Source organism: Oryctolagus cuniculus, chromosome 15 (genome assembly GCF_051225735.1).
Source record: "Oryctolagus cuniculus isolate XC-2025 breed Fujian yellow rabbit chromosome 15, ASM5122573v1, whole genome shotgun sequence".
NCBI lineage: Eukaryota > Metazoa > Chordata > Mammalia > Lagomorpha > Leporidae > Oryctolagus > Oryctolagus cuniculus.
In genome coordinates, this window is record NC_142881.1 from 43,039,028 (window position 1) to 43,065,049 (window position 26,022).

The window sequence follows — 26,022 nt, forward strand, 5'->3', positions numbered from 1 at the left end:
AAAATGAAAATAAATGAATGGAATCTTTTTTTAACAGAAGAAATTCATTTTTCTTTTGTTAAAAATTTTTAAGTTTTATTTTACTTGAAAGGCAGAGTTACAGAGAGAGGAGAGACAGAGATCTTCCATCTGCTTGTTTACTCCCCACATGGCCACGATGGCTGGGGCTGGGTCAGGAAGATGCCAGGAGCCCTGAGCTTTTTCTGGATGGTCTCCCATGTGGATGCAGGGGCCCAAGGACTTGGGCCATCTTCTGCTGCTTTCCTAAGCACATTAGCAGGGAGCTGGATCGAAAGTGGAGCAGCTGCGTCTTGAACTGGCCTCTTTATAGGATGCCAGTGCTGCAGATGGAGGCTTAACCTGCTACGCTATAGCACCAGCACCTCGTTTTTTTCTTTGACAATTCTGTTGCTGATTGCATTGTTAAGGTCCTTTCAAATGTTATGACTGTCCAATTTAAAATCATCACACAGGTTTTCTTTTATGACTGCAGTATATTGTTCATTTGAGTTTTCTTTACCCCTGTGTTTTCTTATATTGACTTCAGTTAATATTTAGAGGTGCTGTTTTTGATACTGTGTATCTCAAGAATGGGATTTTTGGGACTTTATTATTTTTTTTTCAAATTTATTAAACTACCCATTGGCGATTTTTTTCTATGTAAGAACGTTATGAGAAATGAGAGGAAATACCAGACAGTGAGAGGCACATATCAGGGTGTAATGAAAACAAAACCAAGGCTTTTGACTCTGTTGGGGATGAATTTGAGTGCCAGCTCTTCTGGTATCTAGTGATGGGACCAGTGAATGCTGAGCAATTCGTTGGGTTATTTGAATGTTGATTTCTTCATCTGTAAAAATGAGATTGGTAATGCTCACCTTGCAGATTTACAATAGGACCATATTTGTGAACTCCCAGCATGCTGTGGGTAAAGGGTACTTAGTAGTGGGTGTTATTAGAGCTAACCCTTTGGAGGCAAAAATGTATTAGAAAATGGCTGTGTTTTTCTGTTATCTTCTTTTATTATTTACCATTCCAGAGACAGAATTAGAAATGAGGACTTTCTAGACTTAGCAAGAATTCAGTTGTTTAAACTTGTTCATTTCTATCTTTTCTGGTAATCGCTTTTTTAGCTGTGGAGCATGATATTAAGAACAACCTAGATCACAGTAAAATTTATCCTTCCAGAGCCCTTCAAAAATGAATCAGTCTGGGCTGGCGCCGCGGCTCACTAGGCTAATCCTCCTCCTGCAGCGCCGGCACACTGGGTTCTAGTCCTGGTTGGGGTGCTGGATTCTGTCCCGGTTGTTCCTCTTCCAGTCCAGCTCTCTGCTGTGGCCCAGGAAGGCAATGGAGGATGGCCCAGGTCCTTGGGCCCTGCACCCGCATGGGAGACCAGGAGGATGCACCTGGCTCCTGGCTTCGGATCTGCGCAGTGCGCCAGCCATGGCGGCCATTTGGGGGTGAACCAACAGAAAAAGGAAGACCTTTCTCTCTGTCTCATGACCCCAAAGAATGGAGTCTTCCATTTATCTTTTTCTCATTTAATTTTGTTTGTCATTAAATGTGCAGAAAAAGAAAACAGAATAATACAGTGAACACATGCATACCCAACCCCAGCTTTATCAAATACTAACATTTTGATATGTTCTTTCTTTCTCTCCACACACACACACACACACACACACACAGATATATTTGCATTTTCACTGAACTATAAGTTCAGGGACCTTGCATCAGTCCCTACTCTCTCTTGTGCCTTGTGTACTTGGTGAGTGACAGGCTCCAAACAAACACTGTGTCTTCTCTAGCACTTTTTCCTCTCTTCTTTCCTATATGTAACACTGACACAGAAAGCCACCCAGCTGGGAGCAGTGTCATGCTAGGTCCAGCCAGTGGTATAAATGTCAGTTAGGTAAGGACTGCCCTCGGGGAACTTTGAATGCCATGCTCTCAGCTAGGAGAGAAATAGCTTCTGTAGAAACCAGAACATCCCTTTACATTGGCAGAGCCACTGGAATGAACTTTAAGAAGCTGACTTCAGGACCTCAGGACAGTTGAACCAAGGCTCAGCTGTGTGGTTAGTGCTTTTAGAGATTAACACCAGGAAGTTTAGGGTTGCCTGAGTATTAAGATGGGAATCAAGTGGCCAGAGAACAGGGCTGTTGAACTTTATTACATATGGTGTATAGTGCTAGGCCCTTAGATAATGGAGCAGAATAGCATGGCAGATGATGAAAAGCTGACATTCGTGAAATAGATGGTGATGCAGGAGAAATGTATGTCTAGTCTCTGTCCTTGTTTTCCTGGCACATGCATCTTGGACTCTAGTGTGGTAGAGTGTCTTCTGTGTGTTGTTGAGATGTTCTGTGGCTCAGGGTGCCTGCTTAGTGTCAGGGTGTATATTGGTCACCAGAAAGTCCTCTGGGGACGGAAGAGGGGCTGAAGGTGGAATTGGTCATCAGTGCCCAGTGATTCCTGTAGTCATGTTTATGTGGTGAAGCCTCCATAGTAACTCAAAAGGGTAGGCTTCTAAGAGCTTCCAGCTCTGAATACACGAAGGGTGGCTCACCAGAGAGGGTAGGGAAGTGCAGTGTGCCTCCCACATGTCTTGCCATGTACGTCCTCTCTGGTTGCTCAGCTATATCCTGTGTAATGTGCTTTGTAATCAACCAGTCCACCAAAGTGAGTGTTCCCCTTGGTTCTGTGAGCCATCCGAGCAAATTAACCAAACCTAGGAAGGGTCATAGGGACCCCTCGGTTATAGTTGGTTAGTCAGGGGCATGAGCAAAACAACATGGGGCTTTTGACTAGCAGCTGAAGTGGGGAGTGGTCTCGTGTGACCCTGCCCTTAGGTGGGGTGATGTGACATGGTCTTCAGATACCATGTCAGAATGCAGTGAGAGGATGCTCAGCTGGTGTCTGTCTGCCGGAGAACTGCATGGGAGGAGTCCTCCAACAACAGCTGGTGGCAGAAGGCTTGTATCGGGTGGTGTGTGAAAGAAGGAGAAATGCTTTGGTTTTGTTCCCTGTCACACAGACCACCTGGATTGAAGTTCAGTCCCCTCTTTTTCAGGCTGTGTGGCCTAAGGTAAGTCCCTTAACCTCTCTGAGCTTTGGTTCTGCTGTGGGGGATGGATGGTTTCACTGTGGTTCCTTAGAGTTCTTAAGAGCAGGGATTTGTGTTCTTACCCAGGCACTCCATTCTATCCTGAGAGGTCCTCTTGCCTATGGAAATTTGAAATAGGCAGCTAAATGCTGGTCACAAATGTAGAGTGATTTGCCATACACGAGGTTATGCACAGAGTGGCACAGGCGCAGAGCTAACTCCTCTTGCCTACCGAATCTGCATCTTGTGAAAAAGCCAACCATCCTGTTTGGCCATCAAGACTGAACCAGTGAGTCATCCACACTTCCTTTTCCAGTAGCCAGAGTATGTTATTTTACCTTTTGGTTATCCTGCATTTGTGCATGTTCTCAAACGCATTCCTGCTTGTATTCCTACTAAATCTATCCTCCTGCCCTTTCTTCATTCCATTCTCCCAACTGCCCTTACAGTTAAGGGCAGTTAAATGAGTTAAATGTTAAATGAGTTTTTTTCTACACTGCAAGGCTGATCATGTTCATCCCCACTAAAAATGTCTCCTTGGTTCCCATGGTCCATAGGAGAAAACCTGAGTGTCAGAGCTGGACACACGGTTCCTACCTACCATTTATCTGTTGTCACGCCCTCTCACCCACCTTCCTTTCCCTGTGGTCCCATGCTGTTCTTAGAAAGCCCTTAGAGGGCCTTTCCCCTGTTTCACTCATCTAGTTTAGTCTTACCTTTCTTTCTTTTCTTTCTTCCTTTTCTTCCTTTCTTTTCTTTCTTTCTTATTTATTTATTTGAAAGTCAGAGTTACACAGAGAGAGAAGGAGAGGAAGAGATAGAGATCCTCCATCAGCTGGCCCACTCCCCAGTTGGCCTCAATGGCCGAAGCTGCACTGATCTGAAGCCCGGAGCCCCTTCTAGGACTCACACATGGGTGCAGGGGCCCAAGGGCTTGGACCATCCTCCACTGCTTTCCTAGGCCATAGCAGAAAGCTGTATCGGAAGTGGAGCAACTGGGACCTGAACCAGTGCCCATATGGGATTCCCGTGCTGCAGGTGGCAGCTTCACCCACCATGCCACAGCTCCGGCTCCATCTCATCTTTCTAGACTGAGCTCTTAGCCATTTCTATTTAGCTGGTTGGCTAATCAATTGTTTCCAGAATGAACATGTTTGAGGACACAGCTTGTTCTTTAAAGAAAAATCTCCTTTTTGTTAGTAGCTAGCATGGTGCCTGACACATAGGAAGCTCTCAACAAAGATAAATAGAATGTAAGTAAAAAAGTAGTGACTTTTTTTTATCTTGCCACAGCCAGGCTGCTGGAAGCTTGGTAACCCAAGTGTTTTTCCTCATCACCTTGCCGCCTTTATCACTTCCGACATCTGCTCAGTAGCCCAGCTGTGATGGAAGAGAAGCGTGTGGCAGGCTGGAAAGAGGCGGTTGGGATGTGATTGTATGTGTGTGAAGTTTGCCTGCCCCTCCCCAGACAGAATAGCAAGAGAGCACCTTCCATTGGACCTGTATTCTCCTAGGGGGTTCCACAGACGTGATCTCATCAGGCTCGTGTCACTATCTAGGCCGAATGTTAGATGGAGAAGGGGAGACAAGTAAAGGGGAGGATCGCCCACTTAGTGAGCTGCTGGTGGTGGGAGAGGCCGGACCTCCAGCTGAGGTCTCCCGCTCCTTCTGCTCTTTCACAGTTACTAGAAGCAGATTCCGCCAAACGGGTTGTACAGCTTGTCGGAAAAGGAAAATTGGCAGAAGTAGTTGTGTTGGAAGAGTTTCCTGTGTGCTAACTTTGCTTGTGGGTATTCTTTTTTAACTGTTAATTTCCTTAATCCCCATCAGTGCTCAGAGTGGTTATGTCTCACTGGGCTCATTTGGCTGAAATAGCTGAGGCCCATTAAATGGTGTTTTGAGGTCTTCCCCGAAGAGAGATGAAGGTTTTGTCACATTTCAGATGGTCAGTTTGGGAATGTTATTGGCTCCAAGCTATTTTACAGCTTCACAGGCTAATAAAGTGACAACAATAAAATGTTAGTACTTCTTAAATTGCATACTTTCTGTTAACTCATTTAATAGTGCAATGGTTTCTTGCTTTCTAGAGTTCTGGATAAACTTCTATAGGACCAAAACCTGGCTCACCAGCACCTAATGGTCATTTTCTTCATTTCCAGATATTTCTAGATTTTTAAGATTGCAGCCTCTGACAGTGGGCTGTCACAGAGGAACTATTCCTAGGTTTTACGATATTCTGTATTTCTAACAACAAAGTTAAAGGCAGAGTGAGATTGAAAATGTAAGTGCACAGAGAATTGGGACACAACCAAGATATTCAAATGACATTTAAGTTTTGGATTAGGCACTAAGCCTTTCTGTTACTGTATTGGGTAGTCACTCTATGGATCTCTTGAAAGTCTGTGTGGTTTTGTTGTGTTGTCACATCTATTCCTCTTGACTGTTTCAACGATTGGTCTGAGTCACTCCAGCTCCCTACCCCTCACCCACTTTGAAACATCACTTATCATTGTTCTATCACACAACAGGGTGGTGTTCTGAGACTCCTGTTTTTTCTTTGCCATCACCTTATCATTCATGTCTGCTGGTGATTTTCACTTTGTTTTCTTCTCTGGTAGCATTTGTGCAGAGGTATGTTCATTTTTCCACATTTAGGTTTTTCTGTTTCTTTATCCTGTCTTCCTAGATTCCATAGCTTAAAAAGATTGACCTTAGAAGTTTGTAGCAGGAAAGGACCTTCAAGAATATTTGCCTCATTATTAGGTAAGCCAAGGCTCAGAGAAGTGATATGGCTTGCATGACTTAAGAGTTGTTCTTTGGTAAAGTCAGGCTGGAAGCCAAGGTCTTTATAAATATTTTAAAAAATTTATTTTTATTTATTTGGCAAGTAGAGTTATAAACAGTGAGAGAGAGAGAGACAGCGAGAAAGGTCTTCCTTCCGTTAGTTCACTCCCCAAATGGCTGCTACGGCTGGCACTGCACCGATCCGAGGCCAGGAGCCAGGTGCCTGTTCCTGGTCTCCCATGCAGGTGCAGGGCCCAAACACTTGGGCCATCCTTTACTGCCCTCCCGGGTCACAGCAGAGAGCTGGACTGGAAAAGGAGCAACCGGCACTAGAACCAGTGCCCACATGGGATGCCGGCGCCGCAGGCGGAGGATTAACCAAATGAGCCACGGCGCTAGCCCCAGGAAGCCAAGGTCTTTGATACGCAGCATCTCTCAAAGCCTCTGTTGACTTCTGCTCTCACCCTGACTCCTGAGAGTCTCCAGCCATATTATTTTTCCTTTGTCAGGGAACTTCAGAGCTGTTTGACTCTGACTTTCCATTTCTTCTCCACCGATGTCAGATGTCCAGTCATTCACCAAGACCCACCAATTCTTGTAGAATTTTTAAGTGCAACTTAAAAATAATTTTAAATGATCAACAGTGAAGTTCAACATTTTGGGCTATATAATTTGTCTTAATTCGGGTTACAGAATACCCTATGCTGGATGGCTTAAACAGGAAACATTTCTCATAGTTCTGCAGGCTAAAAGTCCATGGTCAATGTGCCAGCCAGCGTGGTAGGGTTTGGTGAGGGCCCTCTTCCTGGTTCACAGATGGATGCCTTCTGCTATAATCCCATATGGCAGAAAGAGCCTTGCTCTCCTGTCTTGACTTTTTTTACAAGGACACTAAGCTCACCAGGAAGACCCCACCCTCATGACCTAATGACCCCCTGAAGGCCCATCTCCAAATACCAACATATTGATGAACATAGAAATTTTGGGGGTAGAGGGCACAAATATTTGGTCCATGGTGAGTTCTAGGAATATTAATATGTACATTATTCATGTAGCCCCTACAAACAGCATACAGAACAATAATATCCCTCTCGAATTCCATGGCCCTGCCTGTTTGTAGTCAAAGCCTCCGTTCTCTGAACGCCTGGCAACACCAATCTGTTCTCTCTCTTTATAATTTTTGCTTTTTCCAGATACCATAGAAAGGGACTAGACTATTTTTAGACCAGCTTCTTTCACTTAGCTTAATGCTTTGAGATTCATCCATGATGTTGTACATATCAATGATTTGTTCTTTATTATTATTAACCCATTAAGTCTCAAGTTTTCAATTCTGCAGATATTTCAATGACATATTTATTTCAAATTTACTACAAGTATATTTATTGCCCAATTTAAGTTTTTTTATTTTTTATTATTATTTTTATTTAGTGAATATAAATTTCCAAAGTACAGTTTATGGATTACAATGGCTTCCCCCCCATAATTTCCCTCCCACTCGCACCCCTCCCATCTCCCGCTCCCTCTCCCATTCTATTCACATCAAGATTCATTTTCAATTATCTTTATATACAGAAGATCAGTTTAGCATATATTAAGTAAAGATTTCAACAGTTTGCACCCACACAGAAACACAAAGTGTAAAATACTGTTTCAGTACTGGTTATAGCATTACTTCACATTGGACAACACATTAAGGACAGATCCCACATGGGAAGTAAGTACACAGTGACTCCTGTTGTTGACTTAACAATTTGACACTCTTGTTTATGGTGTCAGTAATCTCCCTAGGCTCTTGTCATGAGTTGCCAAGGCTATGGAAGTCTTTTGAGTTCACCGACTTTGATCTTATTCCGACAAGGTCATAGTCAAAATGGAAGTTCTGTCCTCCCTTCAGAGAAAGGTACCTCCTTCTTTGATGGCCTGTTCTTTCCACTGGGATCTCACTCACAGGGATCTTTCATTTAGGTCTTTTTTTTTTTTTTCTTTTTCTCAGAGTGTCTTGGCTTTCCATGCCTAAAATACTCTAATGGGCTCTTCAGCCATATCCGAATGCCTTAAGGGCTGATTCTGAGGCCAGAGTGCTGTTTAGGACATCTGCCATTCTATGAGTCTGCTGTGTATCCCGCTTCCCATGATGGATCATTCTCTCCCTTTTTGATTCTATCAGTTAGTATTAGCAGACACTAACTAGTCTTGTTTGTGTGATCCCTTTGACTCTTAGACCTATCATTATGATCAATTGTGAACTGAAATTGATCACTTGGCTAGTGAGATGGCATTGGTACATGCCACCTTGGGGATTATATTGGAATCCCCTGGCACGTTTCTAACTCCACCATTTGGGGCAAGTCCGATTGAGCATGTCCCAAATTGTACATCTCCTCCCTCTCTTATTCCCTGTGTGGTCCCTGGGAAAGAGTTTCCGATCCAATTTAAGTTTTTATAGGAGTCTCATGTATAGGGACAATGGGACATAATTGGTTAAGAATACTCCATTGTAGGGATGTAAGGTGGTTTGCTTGCCTATTAACCTGTTGCATTCTTACCAGTGAAGTCTAAAAGTGTGAGTTGAGCTGCCTCTTTTAAAAAAAAGATTTATTTATTTATTTGAAAGGCAGAGTTACAGAGAGGCAGAGGCAGAGAGAGAGAGAACTTCTATCTGCTGGTTCACTCCCTAGAGGGCCACAATGGCCAGAGTTGCACCGATCAGGAGCCAGGAGCTTCTATTTTTTTTTTTTTTTTTTAGATTTATTTTATTTATCTGAAAGACAGAGTTACAGAGAGAAGTAGAGACAGACAGAGAGGTCTTTCATCCGATGGTTCACTCCCCAGATGGCCGCAACGGCCAGAGCTGTACCGATCTGAAGCCAGGAGCCAGGAGCCTCCTTCGGGTCTCCCACGTAGGTGCAGGGGCCCAAAGAGTTGAGCCGTCTTGTACTGCTTTTCCCAGGCCATAGCAGAGAGCTGGATGGGAAGAGGAGCAGCCAGGACTAGAACCATCGCCCATATGGGAAGCTGGAGCTTCAGGCCAGGGCTTTAACCCGCTGTACCACAGCGCCAGCCCCAGGAGCCAGGAGCTTCTTCTGGGTCCCCCACATGGATGTAGGGGCCCAAGAACTTGGGCCATCCTCTACAGCTTTCCCAGGCCATAGCAGAGAGCTGAATCAGAAGTGGAGCAGCTGGGACTTGAACTGGTGCCCTATAGGATGCCGGCACTGCAGGCTGAGGCTTTACGTAATATTACACCACAGTGCCGGCCCCTGAGCTGCTGCTTTACCAGCATTTTATATTGAGTCTTATAAGTGCAGACATTCTAATAGGTATGTAGTGGTATTTCACTGATTTCGACTTGCATTTCCCTAATGATTAGATCTTAAACATCTTTTCATGTACTCAACTACCATTTGTATATCTTGGACTGATTATGATATTTGTTGTACTCATGATTATAGCTCTGTTCTAGGTAGTTAACATTCTTTGCTTTTATAACACTGTTTCCCACCTATGATAACATATACCAAAGATTATGGCACTGAGCTAGGCACTTTATATACATAATCCCATTTTATTTTTATAACATCCTAATGAGATCAGAAGTGTTTTCTAGTTTTTTTTTCTTTTACCTAATGGTTGATTCAATGATACATCTCAACTAGGACTTCCAGGTTCGTTTATTAAGTTCCTACCATATGTTATGAGCCTATTATTGTACGCATTTACCTGCTGTATAATTGAGGGCAAGTCATTTAACTCCTCTGAGTCAATTTCCTTATCTATTAAGCAGAGATCTGTATTGCGGTGTGTCCTCTCAGGGTTGTTGAGTAAGGGGTTTGAAGGAAGAATGCAGCATACGTGAAGAGCAGATGGTCTGGCCCAGGGCAGATGCTGAGGCAGTGTTAGCAGTGGCTGTTTCTGTTCTCTTCAAATACGTTCCACTGTTTTTTTTTTTTTTTTTTTGACAGGCAGAGTGGACAGTGAGAGAGAGAGACAGAGAGAAAAGTCTTCCTTTTCCGTTGGTTCACCCCCCAATGGCTGCTGCAGCTGGTGCATTGTGGCCGGTGCACCGCGCCGATCTGAAGCCAGGAGCCAGGAGCCAGGTGCTTCTCCTGGTCTCCCATGGGGTGCAGGACCCAAGGTCTTGGGCCATCCTCCACTGCACTCCCTGGCCACAGCAGAGAGCTGGCCTGGAAGAGGGGCAACCGGGACAGAATTCGTTGCCCCGACCGGGACTAGAACCCGGTGTGCCGGCGCCACAGGCAGAGGATTAGCCTATTGAGCCGCGGCGCTGGCTGTCCCACTCTTCTGAGGAGGTTTCTTCCCCTCACTGGCTGCCTCCATGTAGAGAATGGCCTCTTTGTGCCCTTGCTCCACTCTGGAATTGACTATCAGGACAGACAGAAGATACAGATTTTTGTCTGTAAAGAAACATGGTCTTCTGTGTAGCTCACTAATGGATTACATCAGCTGGTCAAGAAAGATGGGATCGGCTCATTGTGCAAAGCAGACCTACAATGCTTCAGTTGCTCATCCTTCCCTCAGTGCTAAAAGGTTACCATGGAGATGGCTGGGAGCCAACCTGGGCGCTCTGTTCTTAAACCCACATTTCAGATATTAAATAACTAATGTCATGTATGACTAAAGGGCATTATTGAGGAACTGTATATCTCATAGCTCTGATATTTGTGGGGCTGCTGGATTTTTTTTTATTTGTCATTTACAGCTTCTAGTTGAGAATGCATCACTTAATCAACCATCATTTAATCAAATATTAGCCAGATAATTTAGGATGATTTCCAGGAAACTGGGGATACTTTGAAGAGATGCTGCTGTTTGAAACGAGTGTTTATGAATTTCTAAAGTCAGTAACAGAAAAATTCAATGAGCCAAATATTTTACTTTGAGTCCATTCCAGCCGTGATGTTTATATAAAAGTGTCTAACTTTTCCTCATATCATAAAGGGTTGATGTAGTTGGCAAGGTTATTCTGTTTAGAGTAGAATAGAATGAGGAAGTCATAATACTAAAAAAAAAACCATGATACAAGTGTGGCCTGTGAAAAAATTATCAAATCAAAGCAAAAGATATCCCCATTTTGCAGATAAAAACATTGTTTTGGTGAGACCATTTGAACCTGCCCTATAAGGAGGTGGTCATGAGCCCTGGTTCTGACTGTGTCCTGGTTCTGACTATGTCCCTTGCTTTAAGTGTGCTGTTGCCTGCTGTTCACCACGAAGTCCAGCACCTCCTTCTGGGTTGTTTCCAGGCCCTAAGGTTCATACTTGCCTACCTCACACCTTGGGATTAGGTAGTTTTATTTTGTCCGAAGGAACCACTGTGGAAGGAATATGAACTCTGCAATCAGAGACAAGATTCAAATGGTGTCTCTGTCATGTTATTTCATTCTCTATGGCCAAGTTATCTAAACTCTCAGAGCCTCCATTTCTTCAACTGTGAACATGAGAGTAATACATACTTGGGGGAGATGTGGGAAGAATTAGAAATTGTGCAGTTAATAATTAGCAAGTGCTTAGTACATTGTAGATACTTAATAACTGGTATCCATTATTGCAGTAACCATATCAGCGCCTTAGACTGGTCTTGTGGGTCTGAAGAAACTGTTTAGCATAATAATGGATTTTTTTTTTTGTCATTTACAGCTTCTAATTGAGAATGCATCACTTAATCAGCCATCATTTAATCAAATATTAGCCAGATAATTTAGAATGATTTCCAGGAGACTGGGGATACTTTGAAGAGATGCTGCTGTTTGAAATGAGTGTTGCATTAAAACTTACGGACTCAGGGCCCGCGTTGTGGTGCAGCAGGGTAAACTGCTGCTTACTATACCAGGGCTTCCCATATCAGAGATCCGGTTTGAGTCCTGGCCACTCTGCCCAAACAAGCTCTCTGCTACTGTGCCTGGGAAGGCAGTGGAAGATGGCTGAAGTGCTTGGGTCACTGTCACCCATGTGGGAGACCTTGATGGAATTCCTGGCTCCTGGCTTCAATCTGGCACTGTAGCAGCCATTTGGGAGGTCAAACCAGTAGAGAGAAGATACCTGTCTTTGTCTTTCTCTCCATCCCCTATAATCCCTGTGTTGCTCTGTATTTTACATAAATAAGTAAGTATTTTTGGGGAAAAAAGAATGTGGACTCTGGTGTGAACTGCTTGGGCTAAAACCCTGGTTCTACAGTTATCAGCTATGTAACTGTGCACAACTTAATGCTCTTTGGGCTTCAGTTTTCTCCATCTGCAAAATGGGTTTAATAACATTTCCTATATCAGAGGGATAAGTGACTTTAAGGGACAAACAAGAACTGTCAAGAGGTTGAGTTCAAATGACCTAGCTTTGTGCTACTTTGGTACGCTTGTTTTTCTTTCCATTAGATGGTATGAGCCTCTTTGAGGTAGTATTTGTTCTTTCCTTCCTGTGCATATTGGAAGAATTGCTCACTGTTTGTATTTAGTGCCAATAAAAACATTTGCTGTCACATTTTCACTAGAAACACAGATTGAATTATCATAAAAATTAGCGATGACCTCCTAAAAAGTTGGATTAAGGACATCTGCAAAGGATATTTTGGAAAGAAAATACTTGGGAATTTTTTGTAGCATTCCCACAAATAAAATTCAGTATGTTAAATGACAATTCCATTTTAAAAATGAAACATGAAAACAAACAGCTCTCTGTTTAAAACAAAAACAAACATTATCTCATGGAAATGACTTAGCTCTCTTGCTTTAATCTTGAATTGGGTTGTGTGTGCGTGAGTGAGTTTTTTTTTTTTTTCTACCTTCAAGAGAAAGCAATAAGGTAGGACTATCATATGTGAAACTACCAGAAAGAAAGCAGTCTCTGAATTTATCGTAGGCCTAGAAATCACATTTGTCTTGTCCCCCTGGGCAGTGTATGGTGCTGGCTGGGTCTCATCATTATTCTGAAGTCTGTACTGATGTCCTGTGACTAATATGTTCCAGCTGTCTGGGTCAGTGTTTTGGAGTACTATTTATTTGCAGTAGTGATGCTGCAAATAGGAAAAGCTTTCCCTTTTGTGGGTTGAAAGCTTTCCTGGTAATTAGCAAAACAAGCAGGCCTCTTATTTGGAGAGAGACTGGAAAGTCGGCTAAAGAGTCAATTGTACACAACCACTTTGGAAAACAATTTGGCATTCCTTAGAGGAGTGGAACATTTGCCATCCCAAGGCCAACTCTCCTTTCCGAAGTGTATATCCTACAGAAACTTTTCTCTATGTGCACTAGGACAAGCACTAGAATGCAAATGGCAGCATTATTCAAAATAATGAAAAGCTAAAAAAATCCCCAGAGGATCCTGAGCAGTAGAACAGAGCAATAAATTGTGGGTGTGTTCATGCAGTGAGAACTGTATAGTGTTGAAAAAAAAAATGCATGAACTACGACTACATGAGTCAAAAGGGATGAATATCAAAATCTTCAGAGGCACATCTTAAAAGAATACAAATGTGGGCACATCAAAAAGCTTGTGGAAAATGGAATTAAGAGATTACTTTGGTACAAAAAATTTTGTAATCTGCACATACTCTTACTGTGTGGTTTCATTTATATTAGGTTCAAAACCAGGCAGAATGCAACATTTTGAGAATACGGATGTGGTAAAACCCTAAAAAAGAGCAAGAGAACAACTGAAAATTCAAGCTGGTGATGAATGTTGGTATGGGGTGGGGGTGATGCAATCACACATTAGCTGGGTGTTAGGTAAATGAAATTCCTTTTAGTTATGATTCTTTAAGCTGACACGTTATTATATTATCATTGTATGACAAATGAACTCATAACTCGGCAACTTAAAACAGTAAGACACATCTCTTACCTCACAGAGCTTCTGTGTGTGGGTCAGGGGTTTGGGCGCAGTTTAGCCGGGGAGTTCAGACTTGAGGTCTTGCATGAGGTTGTGGTGAACGCGTCCGCTGAAGCAGCCATGAAAGATCTGAAAGGGTGGCTAGGGCTACCAGATATGCCCCCACGGGGGCTCACTCATAGGACTGGTGCGGGAGGCCTCAGTTCCTTACCACGTGGACCTCTCTGTGGAGCATCTCGAGTGTCCTCATGTCTGGCAGACAGCTTCCCCCCTCCCAAGACAAAAGTGCCACTCCATCATTTTGACCTGGTGAGCATGGAAGGGGCCACATAGTCACAGAGGGAGGGGATCATGGGGTTCCTCATGGAAGCTGGCCTCCAAGAGTAGGCACTTTCAGATGTATTTTGTAGTGAGGCAGATATCCATTTCAATGAGAATTATTGTGAATACTGAATGTGTTACCAGTCAATGTGGGACAGAGGAAATTTCAGTGATCTCAATTTGGGCACCTCAGTGGCAGCAGCCTGCCTGACAGGAGTGTGTCCAAGGCAGACTGGGGCGTGGGTGGGACAGGATGAGGAAGGACCTTCAGTGACATTTGTACCAGAAAACATGGTCTAGAGAGGATCTGACCTAATGCTAGACTTCATCTGCCTACCTAGAGCTTGCAAAAATCTGCTGCTTCTGATTTTAAAGAGAATTCTTCAGAATGTGGGCCATTTTTACATTAAAATCCCTGCTCTCAAAAAGGCTAATATGTTTTCCCTGATTTGTGGTAGTTAATATACAGAGCACAAAAAAGAATATAATGTATATGAGTAAAATTGACATTTTGAGATTTGTTTATAGCCCTTGTCTATATTCTTGAGGAACAGTTGTTTTTCTACTTATTACTTGGTACATTCTTTTTCTTTTTTTAAAAGATGCTGACCATTTTTTTTTTTTTAAATTTATTTGAGAGGTAGAGTTACAGACAGTGAGAGGGAGAGACAGAGAGAAAGGTCTTCCATCCACTGGTTCACTCCCCAAATGGCCGCAGTGGCTGGAGCTGCACTGATCTGAAGATGGGAGTCAGGTGCTTCTTCTTAGTCTCCCACATGGGCGCAGGGGCCCAAACACTTGGGCCATCTTCTACTGCTTTCCCAGTCCATAGCCGAGAGCTGGATTGGTAGAGGAACAGCCAGGACTAGAACCAGTGCCCATGTGGGATGCCAGCTCCGCAGGCGGAGTGTGGGGAGCAATCCGGACTGGACTGAGTTACTGGAATTAAGACTTATTCTATGCATCTGCTCTCCCACAATATGGCGCTGGGAGAGAAGTAAACAGCTTCCGCACAGCTGCCTCCAGTTCAACTAATAAACTGTAGGACTTGCTCCTGATTGGAGAGTAGCGTACTCGGCGTGTGGGCAGCCGAGTTGGGATTGGCAGAGGAGGACTATAAAGGAGGAGAGAGACGGCATGCACAGGGAATATCTAAGGGGAACATCTAGCTGAAGGAACACCTGTGCAGCCCCCGAGAAGAGCCGGCCGGCGGTGTGCCGCTCCCCTGCGGAAGTGGGGAATGTGGCCAGGGGGAACCGCCCTTCCACGGAGGTGGAAGGGATAGTAGCCAACCCGGGAAGAACCAGCAGCAAACCCGGGGAGGGCCGAGCAGACGAAAGAACAGCGCAGGGTCCTGTGTCGTTCCTCCACGAAGACGGGGAGCGACAGCGGAGGATTAACCTACTGTGACACGGCGCTGGCCCCTGGTGCATTCTTAAATATTTATTTATTTGAAAGTCAGAGTACACAGAAAAAGAAGAGGAAGAGAGACAAAGAGAGATCTTCCATTGACTAGTTCACTCCCCAGTTGGCTTCAATGGCTGGAGCTGTGCAGATCCGAAGGCTGGATCCAGGAGCTTCTTCTGAGTCTCCCACAGAGGTGCAGGAGCCCAAGGACTTGGGCCATCTTCCACTGCTTTTCCAGGCCAAAGTAGAGAGCTGGATTGGAAGTGGAGCAGTGGGGACTTGAACTGGTGCCTACATGGGATGCCAGCACTGCAGGCTGTAACTTTGCGTGCTATGCCACAGTGCCAGCCCCAGTATATTCTTTATTTGTTGGAGGCATAAGCTTGTGATTATAAAATAAACTGAAAGTATGTAATTATAAAAATTACAATAAGGAAGGAAGAAGGAGAGTGGGAGCATGGGCAGGAGGGAGAATAGAGTAGGTAAGTATCACTACACTCTGAAATCTGTATATATGAAATCTGTTCACCTTATATAAATACAAAATTTTAAAATTAAAAAAAAATCCCTGATAGCCTCACATTTTCTTCCAAGACCATCTTTATTTTTAAAATCTTTTAAAGATTTATTTATTTGGGCCAGCGCTGCGACTCACTTGGCCGATCCTCCGCCTTTAGTGCCAGCACCCCGGGTTCTAGTCCTGGTTGGGGCGCTGGATTCTGTCCTGGTTGCTCCTCTTCCAGTCCAGCTCTCTGCTGTGGCCTGGGAAGGCAGTGGAGGATGGCCCAAGTGCTTGGGCCCTGCACCTGCATGGGAGACCAGGAGGAGGCACCTGGCTCCTGGCTTCAGATTGGCGCTGCGCCAGCCGTGGTGACCATTTGGGGAGTGAACCAACGGAAGGAAGACCTTTCTCTCTGTCTCTTTCTCTCTCTCTGTCTGTAACTCTACCTCTCAAATAAAAATATAAAATCTTAAAAAAAAAGATTTATTTATTTGAAAGGCAAAGTTAGAAAGACAGAGCAGAGAAAGGGAGAGAGGTCTTCCATCTTCACTCCCCAAATGGCTACAGTGGCCAGAGCTGCTCCAATCCGAAGCCAGGAGCCAGGAGCTTCTACCAGCTCCCCCATATGGGTACAGGGACTTGGGCCATCTTCTACTGCCCTCCCGGGCCATAGCAGAGAGCTGGATCAGAAGTGGAGCAGCTGGGACTAGAACCAGTGCCCATATGGGATGCCAGCACTGCAGGCAGTGGCTTTACCCACTACGCCACAGCCAGCCCCCCAAGACCATCTTTTTAAAGTCAGAGGGTTCATCCGTCTGTTCTTACCCTTAAGTTTAAGAGCAAAGCTGGAAATGATCTGCACAAGTAAGGATAAGAGATTTAACTTAAAAAATGCATGCAATAATTTCACTCTACTCCATAATATATATTTGTTTCAATATTAACAACTTTTATTATTTACTTACTCCTACATAAAAATCTTTAAGTGAAATTGAAGTTTCTGAGCAGTACATCTTGTGTGTTCTTTTTTTTTTCTTTTAGTTTTGTGTAGCTCTTGGCATAACTCCTTGGTTAGTATTCCTGGGGGTGTAAGTGCTCCAGTTGTGAGGCAGTGAGTCATGGTCTTTCTCCTTTGTGGATTCCCAGCATCCTTGTGAGCAGATGTTCCAATCCTCAGGTGAAGGAGCAGCACAGAGATGTTCTTTCGATTTTAATCAAGCTAACAAGTGGAGAAGACAGGACTGAAAGCCAAATGCATGAGGGTCCTGGATCGGCTTTCCTGGGGGTTTTGTATGCCAGCGCTGTACAAGTTCAACATCAATAGCCCCAGCCTTGTGTGGGTACAGAATTTTGGTGATGAGCAGATGAAAGGCCCTATCAGGCCCGCATGGGGAAATAGCTCATGTAGCCCCAACTCTAGTTATGATGCTGCTCCCATATGGATTTGTGTCTGTACCATTGAATTCTGTTGTGGTTTACATTTTGTAAAAAATGAAAGGAAAATCTTCAACAGCAAATGATAACTGCCTTTTATTATGGCGAAGGTAAAAATTACCAGGGGAGCAATGTAATGCCTATTTTATTTTAGTTTGCCAACAGAGTGCCCTTTTGAGAAGGGGAAAAAGTGAAGTACACATATATGAAATGCCAAAAATATGTGAAGGGTTATTGTGTCTACAAGGGAAGTATAATTACCAACAGTAATTACAGTAATTGGTAATAATGAGTGTAGCACTAATGGCACTATTAAGAATGATTATGAATATGTATACTCAAGGAATCAATGGCACAGCTCTCATCCTCCACATGAGAATGTCTTTGGCCATTTGGCTCTGGGCTTGGTTTTTAGGAGAGCATCATATTGCAGGTGAGGGGGTGGTGAGGAGGATCTGTAGAGTGAGACAACTCTGAGCTTAGGTCAGAGACTTAAGCAGTATTTCTGGTGTTTGCTTATTGAATATCCTTGTCATACAGCATCTCAGAACTTTGCTGCCTTCTCTGGAAAATGGCATCAGGAAAGTCTTCTTGCCTCACAGGGCTGTGGGGAGCACCAAATGTCACAGATCATGGCAAAGTGAAAGGCGTGGGAGTGGTGGTGTGGATGTGACTGTTAGGCTAGACCAGGATGCCATGTTGCTGGGCAATGTGTAGATATTGTAGTTGAATGTACCTTAGATTGGATCTTTGCCTGAAAGAATGTTCAGGAATTCTGATGGGGTTGTATGAGTGCATATGGATGCCTACAAAGCCTGGTCTCAGAAATTCAGTCAGAGTGAAGAACATGAAGACCTAATGTATGGGAGACCCAATGTACACTGAAGTGACTGTGTTTAATAATAATATGTTGTATATTTGTAATTCGCAGACAGAGTAGAATTCAGCTGTTCTTACCACAGAACTGGAGGTGACTATGTGAGGTGAAGGAAATATTAATGAGCTTGATTGAACAGCATATACATATGACGGTTCCTCAGAAAGATCATGGAAAATGTGTATTATGCAAAACCTACACATAGATCTCAAATTTTTTTTTTCCATCAGTTTTTAAAGATTTATTTATTTGAAAGGCAGAGTGAACAGAGAGAAAGCGCACACATGTGTGTTTCCATCCACTGGTTTGCTCCCTCAATGTCTTTAAGGTTTGGGGCTGAGCCAGGCTGAAGCCAGTAGCCAGGAACTCCATATGGGTCCCCCATGTTGGGGGCAGGGTCCCAAGTACTTGGACCATCTTCCGCTGCTTTCCCAGGCATATTAGCAGGAAACTAGATTGGAGGCACAGTAGCCAGGACTCCAACTGCTGTTCCTTTATGGGATGCCAGCATTGCAGGTGGCAACTTAACCCACTATACGGTAACACAGGCTCCTGCATCGAATTTAAGCTATCTTTTTAGTTCCATTTTCTACAGAGTTTTTGGAGTGCCTTTGTGTATCAAAAACATCATGTTGGACACCTTAAATATTTGCAGTTTTATTTGTCAATCATACTTAAGTAAAGCTGCAAATTAAAAAAAAAAGGACATTTACATGGAGTTTCTTTGTTCTAGAAGTTCCTAAATAGGGTGGGGCTGTGACGGTTCCCCACAGTCAATATGTAGTGGGGTGGTTTTTCTTCTTTTCATTTTTCTCCCTATTAAAAAAAAGAATTATAGCAATATTTTAATCTAGAGGCTTGCTATATATTAAGAACATTTTTCAACCGAATAGCATTAAGTTAATAAAACTCCTTGGTGATAACACGTTGTTCTGCTTATTGTTGCAGGGTGAAGGCAGCATGAGTGATTCCTGAATGTGCCTTTGGGCATATTTAACAGGCTTTTGATTAGGACAAAGAGAACAGCCACCCACACTGGAAAGGTGAGTAAAGATTTCTTTTTTGTATAACAGTTTTCAAACACCCTGAAGAGTTGAAAGAATGTACAATGAGTTCCTGTGTACTCACTCTGAAAAGTTAAGATTTGTTAGCATTTTGCCACATTTTCAATGTGTATGTAGGTTTGTACTTTTTTTTTTTTTTTTTTTGCTGAAACGTGTGAAAGTTAGTTGCAGACATCATGACATTTTCTTCTAAATTCTTGGGAATATAGCTGCTAAAAATAAAGATATTCTCCCTTGAGAGACATTTTAGAACATTCGTAAACTCTGGTGACACAGAATCATTTAATTAACCAGAATTTTCAATTGAAGTATGTAACTTTGAGTTGTGCTCCCTTCAGAGTTGATAGAAATAAAGTCAGATTAAAATGCTTCTAAATAGTGATTGATTTAATGGGTAGCTAAGCAATGTGAATTTGTTTGATACGAGAGCTGTCTAAACATGAAGATGTGTATTCTGTGTATTCTTTGCACTCTGTGTATTCTTTGTTTGAAAGAGGGATTCCTGAGGCTGACGTTTGGTGTAGTGGGTAAAGCTGCTGCCTGTGACCTGGGCATTCCATATTGGTGCTGATTCCTGTTCTGGCTGCTACACTTCCAATCAATCTCCCTGCTAATGCACCAGGGAGAAACAGCAGAAGAAGGCCCAAGTCCTTGGGCCCCTGCTACCCTTGTGGGAGACCTGGATGAAGCTCCTGGCTCCTGGCCCATCCCTGGCCATTGTGGCCATCTGGAGAATGAACCAGCAGATGGAAACGTTCTTTTTGTCTCTCCCTCTCTCTTTGTACCTCTGTCTTTCAAAATCAATAAGTAAATTTTTTTTTTTTTTTTTTTAAAGAGGATTCTTGGACTTCCTTCACTCAGTGCTATAAGCTGTACCATCCCCTGTAGCTAATGGTTTACGGTTATAGCACTGGATCCAATACCATTCTTGCCTTCTTCCTGGTCAGCATTCACAAGTAGACCAGTCTATGTGATCTAATGTAATCAGAGAACTTAATTGATTTTTAAACAGGTTTATTTATTTATTTGTAAGGCAGAGATACAGAGGCAGAGAAAGAGACAGAGAAAGAGAGAGAGAGAGAAAGGTCTTACTGTTGGTTCACTCCTAAAATGGCCAGTGGCTACAATGGCTGGAGCTGTGCTGATCCAAAGGAGCTTCTTCTGGGTCTCCCATGTGGGTACAGGGGCCCAAGGACTTGGTCCATCTTCCACTGCCTTCCCAGGCCATAGTAGAGAGTGGATCAGAAGTGGAGCAGCCTGGAATTTAACCTGTGCCCATATGAGATTCTGGCACTGCAGGTGGTGGCTTTACCCGATATACCACAGCGCCGGCCTCTTAATTGATTTTTTTAAACCTAAACTTGTTGGAGAATGTGGAAAGAATATGACTGATCAAATGAAGTTGTGGTTAGTGTATTAAAATCAGTATTAGAGAGATTAAACATGATTACCATCCTTGTAACTTGATTACCTAAATTGAAACTTTATGTGAAACCTAAAAGATGTGCTCAAATAAGATGATCGTTGAAGATGCTTGCCCTTTATGGCCAATGACACAAACTTATCTGCAGTCCTTGCATGGTGGCTGTTAAGTATTCTGTATTCAAGTTTATATACAGCCCCATCTCAGGTGGTCCCTATGTGTCTAAGCATTTCTTTATAGATGTTTATGAACTAGAATTGCCTATGGAGAACATATTTTAAGGGAAGTCTATTTTACTAAAGCCATTTAGAGCAATGATAACTTCTTGTACTCTCATTTCTGATTTAGAGTAAAAGGTTAGTAACAGCAGTAAAGTTTCTTGGAAAGATACATTCAGATAAGCTATGTCTGGGGTCAGAGGTAGCTTGGAATCATCAGGTTTGGCCTCGGTATGGTTATGCTTAGGGAAGATGGGGAGGAGTAAGTGGGGGTTCACATGAGGCAAAAGGCAATTTGGAAGAGGAATGAAGGGAAGGCGTCTGGGCCCTGGCAGGCCCTCAGACCACTTAGATGTGAGTTAGTTTTTTCAAAAAATGAATTATTTATTTGAAAGAGTTATAGAGAAGGAGAGGGGGAGAGAGAATCTTTCATCTGCTGATTCATTCCACAAATGGCTGCAACAGTCAGCACTGGGCTGGGATGAAGCCAGGAGCCTTGAACTCCATACGGGTGTCCCATATGAGTGACAGGGACCCAAGCACTCAGGCCATCTTTGCCTGCGTAGGTGAATTGTCAGGAAACTGGATCAGAGGTGGAACAGCCGGGTCTCGAGCCGGCACGCAAATGGAATGCTGGTGTCCCAGGCAGTGGCTTAACCTACTGTACCACAATGTCAACCCTTAGATATGGAGTAATTTTTAAGACCTGTCTGTTGAAGTTGCACATATGTACAGAGTGTAGCTCAATATAATTTTGCAGTACACACCCATGGAGCCAGTACCCAGAGTAAGAACATTGTGGAACATTGTCTTCACAGCCTCATGCCTCTCTCTACACGCTGCCCCTTTCTGTGCATAACTACTCTCTTGACCTCTAGCAGCATAAATTAGCTTTCTTAGTTTTTCTTTGTGTGTGTGTGTGTGTGTGTGTGTGTGTGTATGTAATACAAGGGGTTTCCAAAATGTTCATGGGAAATGTGTATTAGGAAAAAAAAGTTGCAAAATTTTTTTGCACCAAAATTAACTTACTTTTTCAAGATTTATTATTTATTTGAGAGACAGTTACAAAGAAAGGGTGAGAAAGAGAAAGGTCCTCCACCCACTGGTTCACTCCCCAAATGGCTGCAATGGCCAGAGCTGGACCAATCTGAAGTCAGGAGCTCGAAGTGTCTTCTGGGTCTCCCACATGGGTGGCAGGGGCCCAAGCACTTGGGCCATCTTCTACTGCTTTCCCAAGTCCATAAGCAGAGAGCTGCATCAGAAGAGGAGCAGTCAAGACATGAACCAGCGCCCATGTGGTATGTTGGTGCTGCAGGTAGAAGCTTAACCTATGGTGCCACAGCACTGGCCCCTAAACTTATCTTTTTTTTTTTTTTAAAGATTTATTTATTTTACTTGAAAGTCACAGTTACACACAGAGAGAAGGAGAGGCAGAGGCAGAGGCAGAGAGAGAGAGAGAGGTCTTCCATCAGCTAGTTCACTCCCAGTTGGCTGCAGTGGCTGGAGTTGCTCCAATCTGAAGCCAGGAGCCAGGAGCTTCTTCCAGGTCTCCCACATGGATGCAAGGGCCCAAGGACTTGGGCCATCTTCTACTTCTTTCCCAGGTCATAGCAGAGAGCTAGATCAAAAGTGGAGCAGCTGGGTCTTGAACCGGCACCCATATGGAATGGCGGCACTGCAGGTGGTGGCTTTACCTGCTACGGCACTGCGCTAGCCCCCTAAACTTATCTTTAATTTGATTTTTCCGCAGGTTTTTTTTGAAGTTTCCTGTTACATAATGCAGATTGTACTCTTTTCTGCCTGCTTCTTGTTCAACAATGTGTTAAAGAGATGCCTCCATATTGTTGCATATCGTTCATCTTCTTTTTAAAAAGTTTTACTTTAATTATTTGATAGGCCAGAGAGGGAGAGATGGAGAGAGAAAGAGAAAAAAATCTTCCTTCTGTTGGTTCATACCCCAGATGTCTGCAGTGGCCAGGGCAATGCTGGGCTGAAGCCAGCAAGCAGCCCAGAAGTCCATATGGATCGATCTCTCATGTGGGTGGCAGGGACCCAAGGGTCTGGGCCATCTTCTGCTGCTTTCCCAGACACATCAGTAGGTAGCTAGATTGGAAGCAGAGCAGCTGGAACTCAAACCTGCACTGTTGTTATGGGATGCTGTCATAGAGGGTGCCTGAACCCACTATGCCACAATGCCAGCCCCAAGATTTGTTCATTTTCATTGCTATGGAGAGTTCCATTGCATGAGAATACAATAAGTTATTCTATGAGATGCAGGTTTTTTTTGGTGGGTTTGTTCATTGAGAGCGCCTCCAGCATGAATGGAGATTAAATAAGATTTTTTTTTTTTTTTGACAGGCAGAGTGGACAGTGAGAGAGAGAGAGAGAGAGAGAAAGGTCTTCCTTTGCCGTTGGTTCACCCTCCAGTGGCCGCTGCGGCCGGCGCACTGTGGCCGGCGTACCGTGCCGATCCAAAGGCAGGAGCCAGGTGCTTCTCCTGGTCTCCCATGGGGTGCAGGGCCCAAGGACTTGGGCCATTCTCCACTGCACTCCCGGGCCACAGCAGAGAGCTGGCCTGGAAGAGGGGCAACCGGGACAGAATCTGGTGCCCCGACCGGGACTAGAACCCGGTGTGCCGGCGCTGCAAGGCGGAGGATTAGCCTATTGAGCCACAGCGCCGGCCATAAATAAGGTTTTAACCCATCATAGTTAGAGTGGAGGTAGTTGCAAGTTGTCCAACCTCAGGCTCCCTTCTGCTGTGACATGAAGGGGTCCAAACTACAGCTAGGAGATTGGAACACACTTGAAGGCCTGTGTGGTTTCTTCAGTCCTTTGAAGTTATTCTTCTTGTGACTCACCATTGTCCCTTTTGACTCTGTTCCCTGTGGGCACTGCTTTTCTATATCTTTTTCTCTGTCATTATTACTCCATCTACAGCTTCTCCAGGGAGACTCTGCAGAACATATCAAATGACAGACCATCAGAAAATAAAGTTTGTTAGATGTTGATATTAGGTATTAGGTGAAATTGTGGTCTTACATTTAAGGAGCTTGTCTTGTGGTTATAGATAGATTCATAGGAATGGGCCACATCCCAGTTATACTCTAGAATCCAGGGATGTAATCTTAGAGGCTTACATGGCTAAGGCTGGTAACATGACTCAAATTAGCATGGGTTTCTCAGGAATAACGGCCACTGTGGAGATTGAGTATATATCCCCTGCCAAATTTTGGCTGGACAAAACATGTCTGGCTGAATTGAGCAAGTCTACAAATTTCCAGTCTGTAGGGAATAGATGGTTCATTATAAGAAAGTGCTCCCCCATGAAATTTGGTTGGTTTTATGGCCAAATTATGTTTTTGTAAATAAAATTTTATTCAAACAACTTTATTCAAACAAAATGTTCCTTTGTTTACATATTGTGCTGTAACAATGGAGTTGAATAGTTGCGAAAGAGACTCGGGTTGAGTTATTGCAACAGTGACCATATGGTCCACAAGTCATAAAATATTTAACAAAACCTGAAATATTTACCCTGACCAAAAAATGTTGTCATTTCCTGCTTTACTTCACAAGAGCAAGGGTATAGTAATCATAATCTCTACAGTCGTGCAGAAATCTGAGCCATTAAGTTTAGTCTCAGCGCATTCATACATTCATGCATTCATCTATCCATTCATCCAACAGGTATTTACAGAGTGGCTGTTGCATTTCAGGCATAAGATGGTGATAATCAGATAATGTTCTTCCCTTTATACAATTTGCAGGAGGCTCCTATGAATTTGGAGGCCCACTCTAGGATTATGCTTTCTGTGCGTCAAACAGAACAATCATATGGAAGGAGAATTACCAAATCCTGCATTTAAGATGAATATTATGGCTTTTTTTTTTTGACAGGCAGAGTGGACAGTGAGAGAGAGAGAGAGAAAGGTCTTCCTTTGCCGTTGGTTCACCCTCCAATGGCCGCTGCGGCTGGCGCGCTGATCTGATGGCAGGAGCCAGGTACTTCTCCTGGTCTCCCATGGGGTGCAGGGTCCAAGCACTTGGGCCATCCTCCACTGTACTCCCTGGCCACAGCAGAGAGCTGGCCTGGAAGAGGGGCAACCGGGACAGAATCCGGCGCCCCGACCGGGACTAGAACCCGGTGTGCCGGCGCCGCAAGGCGGAGGATTAGCCTACTGAGCCGCTGCGCCGGCCTATGGCTATTTATTTTAATTTTGTAAATTTGACAAATATGTATCCTATATAATCTAATGACTTTAGTCAGGAGGCATATGTAGTATGATACACACAGATTATTTTTTTAATAGATTTATTTATTTATTTGAAAGGCAAAGCTGCAGGGAAGCAGAGGCAGAGAGAGAGCGAGGTCTTCCATCTACTGGTTCACTCCCTGATTGGCTGCAATGCCTGGAGCTGTGCCGATCCAAAGCCAGGAGCCAGGAGCTTCCTCCGGGTCTCCCACATGGTCCTTGGGCCATTTTCCACTGCTTTCCCAGGCCATAGCAGAGAGCTGGATCGGAAGAGGAGCAGCCAGGACTCGAACCAGCATCCATATGGGATGCTGGCACTGCAGATGGCAACTTTACCCGCTACGCCACAGTGCTGGCCCCATACACACAGGTTATTAGGGTCTTAAATGTCACGAATGTCTGCATGTGGTAGCAGCAGACTGTTTGAGACAGCTATGTCTGGAGAAGGGCTGATGAACTTTGAAGTGCTTATCACAGCAAGCCAAGTGACCTCTAATCTTATGCTGCTTTAGTAATAAATAATAACAGAAAGAACAGCAAACCAAGATAATACAGTTGGAATGTGGTGTAACAAATCTCTGTTGGTATGCTTATCTGTTTGCTTACTCAAGGTCATACAAGTTTGTAGGAGACTATAGGGGACATTGCAATGAACAAAGAAAATATGGAAATTTTTTTACATTTCTCTAAGGAATTTGAAACATGTTTTTGACATCTTTTTAACCCAGGCAGCATTTTCATATGTGCTCATAAAGGGTTTATAGGTGTATACTGGGACTTGTGTGACTG

The 26,022-nt window shown here is 43.7% G+C and overlaps 1 protein-coding gene across 25 annotated transcripts in view; it reads left to right on the top strand.

The window, feature by feature from the left end:
- Positions 1–26,022, top strand: part of SGMS1 (sphingomyelin synthase 1) — a 338,931-nt gene that overhangs the window by 23,543 nt on the left and 289,366 nt on the right. For all 25 annotated transcript variants that reach the window (XM_089314844.1, XM_089314838.1, XM_051823915.3 and 22 more), the window contains exon 2: positions 19,224–19,318. The gene's annotated coding sequence lies outside the window, so the exon portion shown is untranslated. The remainder of the gene's footprint in view (positions 1–19,223; positions 19,319–26,022) is intronic.